Below are 6,859 nucleotides of genomic sequence, written 5' to 3' on the forward strand. Positions count from 1 at the left end.
CCTTTTGTTCCACTATTTATAGATTGCGTCAACATTGCGAAAAGGAGAAGGCGGAGCGGTGGCCCCTCCCCCTCCCCCGCCAGCTCCTGAGAGAGAAAAGCCCCAACACACGACCTGAGTACACAGCGCGCCCGCCGCCCGGCCGCCTCGGCTCTGCGCTTCCCCCTCCCCCAGCCCGGGCTAGAGCCGCCAACCCCGTCATGTGAGCGCCAGGGAGAACCCGCTCTCCGGGGCTCCGCGCCGTCCGCCCGGCTGCCTGGCTCAGACGCGCGCCTAGCTCGTGGGCTCCGGTCGCGGCTCGGGCGTAGCGCACCGTGTGGACACCCGCGCCCTGGCCACCCAGCGGGGACCCGTGAGCCCGCGGCTCGCGCGGGTGCTCGCGGGCGGTCTGCGCCTCCGCCCTTTCCCTCTCCCCTCCTCCCGCTTCGGGGGCGCCTCCGCCCGGGAGCGCAGTGCGCGCGCGTTCGGGCCTCGCCTAGCAGCCGGGGGCCTGGTTTGGCCGCTTCCTCAGACGTGGGACGCCAGTGCCCCTGGCCAGGCACGACTGGGGTGGCGCGGTGGCTCGCAGCCGCTCTGCGTCGGCAGGCGGTTCCAAGGCGCGCCTGACGCTTTCCCTCCAACGCAGGTGCAGCGAGGCGTTGCGCGCGCTCACTTACCGCTCCCGGGACAGCCGCGGGCCGGAGAACTTGCAGAGCCGAGCCGCAGCGGGTGGAATACAGTTTCTCAGGCGTTACTTGGAGTTAGACCTGCGTCAAAACATTAGAAATTTCCTTCAAAACCCGATGACGAAATAACAGGCCCTGCCATCTCCCGAAATGAAACTGAGCTCTCTGCCGGCCTCTAGTCTGTTCCTGAAGTCGGTGTACACAAGGGGAGCGGCAAACGCGAGCGCGGGCCTTGTAGCAAAACCGAGTCACGGAATGGCCCGAGTGAAGTTCCCCTTGGCAGATTCCGGTCCTTTCCTGAAGGGACTTATTTAGATCTCAGTTTAACTTTCCAGAGTCGGAATAAAATTATTAGCCCATGAAACCACGGGCAGAGGAAAGCCCGGGCGGAATCGGGACAGGCGCAGGAAACGCGTCGGAGTTTTCCGGGCAGCGGGAGAGTGTGGTAAACAGTCTGGAAGGGCTACGCTATTTTCTGAGGAGTGTGGAGAGGCGTCCCGGCGCTCTCGCTCTCGCTCTCGCTAGGGCTCGAGTGCAGGCCCGGGGAGCGGGCGGGACCGCGCGCCCGCCGAGCTGCGCACCCGGGCCCCGCTCTGGGCCGGTGCAGGCCTGTGAGCGCTCTGGCCCGGGCCACGCAGGCAGCAGTAAGCGTGCCTCTATTTGAGAAGCCTACCCAGATTTGGGCCTTTTTTTCCCTCCCCCCACTGTAGACCTTTAGGCCGTGTGTTCATACAGCTTAGCAACGTGTGCTTCCTTGCCCTAAAGAAAGGCGCGAAGTAGGAAAGCGAACTTATGCAGCAGCTGCTGGTTTTCCGAAACGCGGAGCCGAGGGGACCTGCAGCGAGTTGGACGGCGCATTGGATCCTCACGCCTGAGGTGTTCCGACCTTGGGTGCGAGCCGGCTCCTGTCACGGCCTTCGTGCCTTCTCTCTCGGTTTCCTAACAGCTTGGTGAAAGACCATGGCCACCCCTCTTCCCACCGTTCCACCTGCCTTGTTGTCTGTATTCGAAAGACCCAGCCCGCCTAAAAGGGTGAATTCGTTTCCGAGCCAGTCCGGTTGTATCAACATCTACAAACCACGTTTCTTTGCGTGAAGAGAACAAACAAGCCAGGGATTCGGGCTTGTATTGCCTCTATAAGGGACTGGGGCGCCCAGGCCTCAGCATTAGGCTCTCTCCCCAGAGACGCGTCGGGCGGAACCGCGGTGACCAACCCCTCCCCCCGAGCTTGTGAACATGCGCTTTCCCCCCACTTTGTTCAGCCGCAGTTTCCCAGCTGCAGAGCAGAGACAGCGAAAGCAAAACGAAAGCGCCCGGGGGCCTCGGTCTAGCGGTTCCCTGCTGCGCGGCCGCGAGAGGCCAGGGTCTGGATCGCGAGGCGAGGGTGGGCGCCGGAGTTGCGTGGAAACCGAGAGGGGACGGTCCCGGAGGGCGCCCGGGGGCTGCCAGGAGCGCTGTTGCTCCTCCTCTCCCCGGGAAAGGCGAGCGCCCACGACTCTGCGCCAGCCCCGAGGGAGAGTTTGGCCTGGGTCCTGGGCTGAAATTCGAGACAGACGAGGACCTTGCAGAGGGGACAGGGGTAACTGCACGGGGGCGAGCGTTGGCCCCGGCGGCGGATTCCCGGGAGAGGCCGGGGCGCGGGAGCGCGGAAGGGCGCACAGAGGCCGCCAAGGATTAGAGGCCCGCGCAGCTCTGCACTAGGGCTGCAGAAGCATCCCGCCTTCCCTCAAAAGCCGGAGTTCGCCGCGGTTTAAAGAAGTCGGGAAACTTTGGTGACAACCTCCGCGCCCGCCCCCCTTCCGCGCTGTAGTCACCGCGGGGACACACGGTCTGCGCAGATGGGGAGCGGGCGCGGCAGCCGGACCCGCTGCTTGTTTTTCAGTTAAGGGGAGGCACGGGAGTATCTTCACGAGGTGAGGGTGACCCCCACGACCACCCATGGGGGGTCGCAGCCCGTAGAGACTGGTCAGCTGACCCACCCAGCCCCGCAGGGAGCCATCCCTAGGAGACGGGCCTGCCTGTGGCTCGGGCTGTCTCTCCAGTACATGTGTGTAGCCAAACGCCCGAAAAGCCCCAACGTACCCTAATAAACAACTACCTTTGTTCTATTTAATGGCACCTTTGTTGAAGCGGTATCTGTGTTTTTTGTCAAGTGTTTAAAAATCATTTGATCCTAAATGAGTCGAATGTGGAAGCCTACCTTTCCGTGCAAGCGGTTGGCTCTGCTCTCTCTTACTGGCACCTCTAGTGCGCCGCTCACAGCTGATCCATCTCTGGCTGTTCAGAGGGGCTTTCGCACCCCACCCTCTCGCTCTTTAAAGAGGGAGAACTGGATTTGTGTACTTGCTTGCGTTGTTTAGATTCTGCGCCGTTGCTTGGTTATTCATTTCACCATCAGTACTCAAAAGTGGCCATCATTTTACAAGATGCAAATTGAGTTCGCTCAGGCTAACCAGGAACCAGGGAAGGCGGGTTTGGTTTCCTGCTAACGTTTTGCTGGTAACAGGCGTCAGTAAATCCCGGACCACCTTTGTTCGTTTTCACTTTCTTCTCTCTTCACAACTGCAGGCAACAGAAAGTTCTAACTGTAAAAGAGATGGTCCACTCCACCCAAATTTCTTTATATAGTGGTAAGAGGAGAACTACAGGTGAAATAGACCCTTAGGGTATATATTCTTTTGGAAAGAACCCCTATTTCTTGAAAAAGCTACTCAGCAAAAGCTGTTTTTGATCCAAAAGACGTTAAAAAGCCTGCTTTATGCTCGCCCTTAGGTTTCACATGTGGCCGCTGTTGTCACTTTTTTGCGAGTTTCTCCCCCTTGTAACGTATTTTTGTGGAACAGAGGTTCTGTCAAGTTATCTTGCTAAACTGGGCGTCTTACAATTATGAAGTTGGTCTTTTCTCCTCCAACCCACGTAAACAAAAAGGACACACACACACGGCTTTGAAAACTGGTAGTTGTCTTTATTTCGCACCCTACTTTTTTTTTAACCTCCGCATTCGCAAATGATGCTTTGAGTGGGCCAGGTTCCGACTTCAGTGCCTGAACATTACCTCTACCCCATCCCCAGGCAGTCCCCTGAGCCATCCAAAGCCCAGCCTTGCGCACGCCCCTGGAACCTGCACCAGAAACCTCGATTTGGAGTCCATTTCGGAAACAAATCTTTGCTTTTCGCGATGAAATGAGAATTTGCCCAAGCGATGCATCTGGCTTTAGATTTTATGGGAATATGATCTGGAAAAGGGAACGCCTGCTTAAGGCGCGGCAACATGCCCCGCGCGTAACCCCGGGGGCCCCCTCCTGGGAACAGCGCACGAGGGTCTGGACCCGCAGGGCCGCAGCTCCCTCTGGGCGCCCTGGTTCCGGTGACGAGTGACCCCCATACTAGCGCTCTCTCTTCTCGGCCTCGCCTGGGGGTCGCTCTCCGCGGCCTACGAAGCCTTTAGGCTAGAGGAGGAAGTTTGAGGCTGAAGATCAGATGTCCTTAAAGGGGCTGGGGAAGGAAAGAGGGTCTTCGCAGTTAGTGCTAGGAATTCGGACACCCCGCGCTCCGCACAGGCCAAGAAAACTGCCCTGGGGGAGCAGAAGTGTTCCCGAGACTGCCAAAGTTGCCGGAGTCCGGAGGTAGCGTGTCCCGCACCCTCGCCCACTGCCTGGTTATTTCACAATCCCCTCCAGGCTGCATTCGGCGAGTTCCCCGGGGTGGGGGGGGCGATGAGGAGAGGTGGAGAGGGTGGACCTTCCGTTTCTCGCCCCTCGGCACGGAAACCTGTAAGGGGTTAAAGTAGCCGGTGGGGTGGGCGTGGGGAGTGGTGCCCGCGTTCGGCCCCGACGGGCGGGAGAGGCGGGGCGGGGTGTGGGATCCCGGTCAGGGCGGGGAAAGGGGGGACCAAGGGGAGAACTGAAGCGAGAGTTTCTGCTATTGAGGGCTGGTTCCCGGGAAGATGCCAGCGGTTAAGGGGATCGAGCCCGCAGCAGGGAGCCAAGCAAGGGTTAGTGCCCGTCTCGGCCCCCCACCGGACAAGATGAGATCAGGATCGTGCCGCGGACCGAGCTCCGGCCCAGGGAGATACTCCCGCTCGGGCTCTCCACGCGCGGCGCTGGGCGGCACGGAGGGGCGGAGGGGCGGCGGCGCGGCGCGCAGAGAGCCAGGGCGCTGAGGTCGGCAAGGCGCTTTCGGAGCGCGCGGCTCCTCTTCCCTGCGCGTGAAAAAGCATCATCTCAAAGAGCACCCCCTTGGCAACAGCCCCCGAGCCCGGTTAAAGTAGAAAGGGGCTCAGGGAGCAAGAGGGGCTCAGGTCAGAGTTCCCGGGCTCCCAAGTTCGCCCAGTGACGTGGATCTCGGCAGCTCTGTAGGAGCTGCCGGTTCAGAGCTGCCGGTTTCCCCTCCCAGGACAGACCCGAAGGAGCGCCCCTCCGAAGGCAGCCGATGCGTAGCCCCGCTGGCGCCCCAGGATCGAAGCTGCCAGCGCCGCGGGGAGCGCCTTGTCGGACCGCCCGGGCGCAGAGCGCACAACTCGGGGTGCGCTCGGCGCTGATCCCCTGGGGCATGGGCGTTACAGCAGGAAGTGCTTCGTCCCGTTTTCGGTCTCCCAGTCAAAACATTTGGCTGAATCTCGAAATAACTTTTTTGATAGCCCGGAAAAGAAACATGACAAATAGACTCACTACCAGGCTTGCGTCAGAGAACCATTTCCCCTGGACTATGGAGAGATTGGTTTTTTCATTAGTTGCAGTAACTGAATTTTTTATGATTCACCTTCTTGGGTGTATTCCCTCCCGCTTCTTTCCCACCTCCTCTGGCTGTCAACTCCTTTCTCTTCCTTTTTTAAAATCTCCGGATACTCAATTCCATCGTATCCCCTGTACATATACAGCCGCCGGTCCAACAGCCTTTATCAGTGGTCAATACAAGCCACAGCGTTTGCACAGCCCTCACAAAACTGCCCTCGTTTTCGGTTCCTTTGATCCACAGTGACAGAAAAGTTTTTCTTTGCGTGTTTTTGCTTTTTGTTTTCCCCTCTTCGCGTTCAGTGACGGTGTTCTCCCGGTTACAAGATCCCTCTCACCCCAAACAGTTCAGGATTGCTGTATTTTTACAGGGACCTATATAGTTGGAAAAAATTTAGCGTGTGCTGGTTCACCTTCACTTTTTTCCTCCCAAACAGGAGTAACAATAATCATGTAATCAGTTAAACAAACCAGACTTTAATATCATTCACCATAGATCTCTCCATTAACCTTGGCCAGTTGTGTCGCTTCGTAGAAGGAAGTAATAAAAACGAAATTCTTGCGAATAAATAAAATTATGGAAGCTATTTATCTGAGGTCCGGATGCAGAAGATTTCCGTCTTTCTAAATAGAGCTCTTATTTATAAAAATTAAGAAATAAAGTGGGTAAAGTTAGCCTTATCAGGGTGCTTTGCACATAGTAGGTATTCAAAGATTACTTAGTATCCCTCTCTCCTCCTCATCCCTGGAAGTTCTGGCAGGATATACAGACTTCCCAGTGGCTAAGGAAATTATGCTCCAACTTCGCTTCTGGTTCATGTAATCCTCACTCACTTTAAAAAATCCCTCACAAAATTTGTCCAGGGAACTTAAATGGCTTATGAAAGCTTTATGGAAATAGCTAGACAAAATTAAAAATGTGGTGATTATATACAAATAAATTCAAAACACATTAAATTATTTCGAGTTTTTCAGTGATTGCAATTGGTAACTATTCCCATTTGATTTCATTTACTGATTTCTTCAGTAAAAACGAAAATTGTGGGCTGCTACTCAGTTCTCGCGTTTCTGAGAGAGCAGGCTTCACCCACCAATTGATCTATCTCGACCTCATATTTTTCACAGCGCAAATTTTATCTGGACACTGTTCAGCTATCCTCTTTTGAAACGTGCTCATTTTTTTCTTTTCAAGTTACAATGAGAAAATAGAGAAGGAGGTTGTAGCACTCGAGGGTGGAGAAAATCCACCTGCCAGCAGCTCCGGGTCGGCGGGGCAGCCACAGCCGCTCTGCGGTCCCCGCAGCGCGGTCGGCCGGGTTTTCTGTCCGGTTCGCTCAGAGTAACAGTCGCATCGCATTGAGTTTCCTGGCAATTCAGCGCTGCGCTCTGAGCAGAAGAGAATTCCCGCGCATTCGCCTCCGCTTACAGGCTTTCCTGCCTCAAATTGTTGAGTATTAAGAG

The 6,859-nt window shown here is 56.4% G+C and overlaps 1 long non-coding RNA gene across 1 annotated transcript; it reads right to left on the reverse strand.

Moving 5' to 3' along the window:
• Positions 1 to 3,823: 3,823 nt before the first annotated feature.
• Positions 3,824 to 4,988, reverse strand: LOC130679746 (uncharacterized). Its single transcript, XR_008992744.1, has 2 exons — positions 4,685 to 4,988; positions 3,824 to 4,436 (listed from the first exon to the last, which is right to left on the reverse strand). It is a non-coding gene; the product is annotated as an uncharacterized LOC130679746 (long non-coding RNA).
• Between the last annotated feature and the right edge of the window lie 1,871 nt (positions 4,989 to 6,859).

The sequence above is a fragment of the Manis pentadactyla genome, chromosome 2, assembly GCF_030020395.1.
Source record: "Manis pentadactyla isolate mManPen7 chromosome 2, mManPen7.hap1, whole genome shotgun sequence".
NCBI lineage: Eukaryota > Metazoa > Chordata > Mammalia > Pholidota > Manidae > Manis > Manis pentadactyla.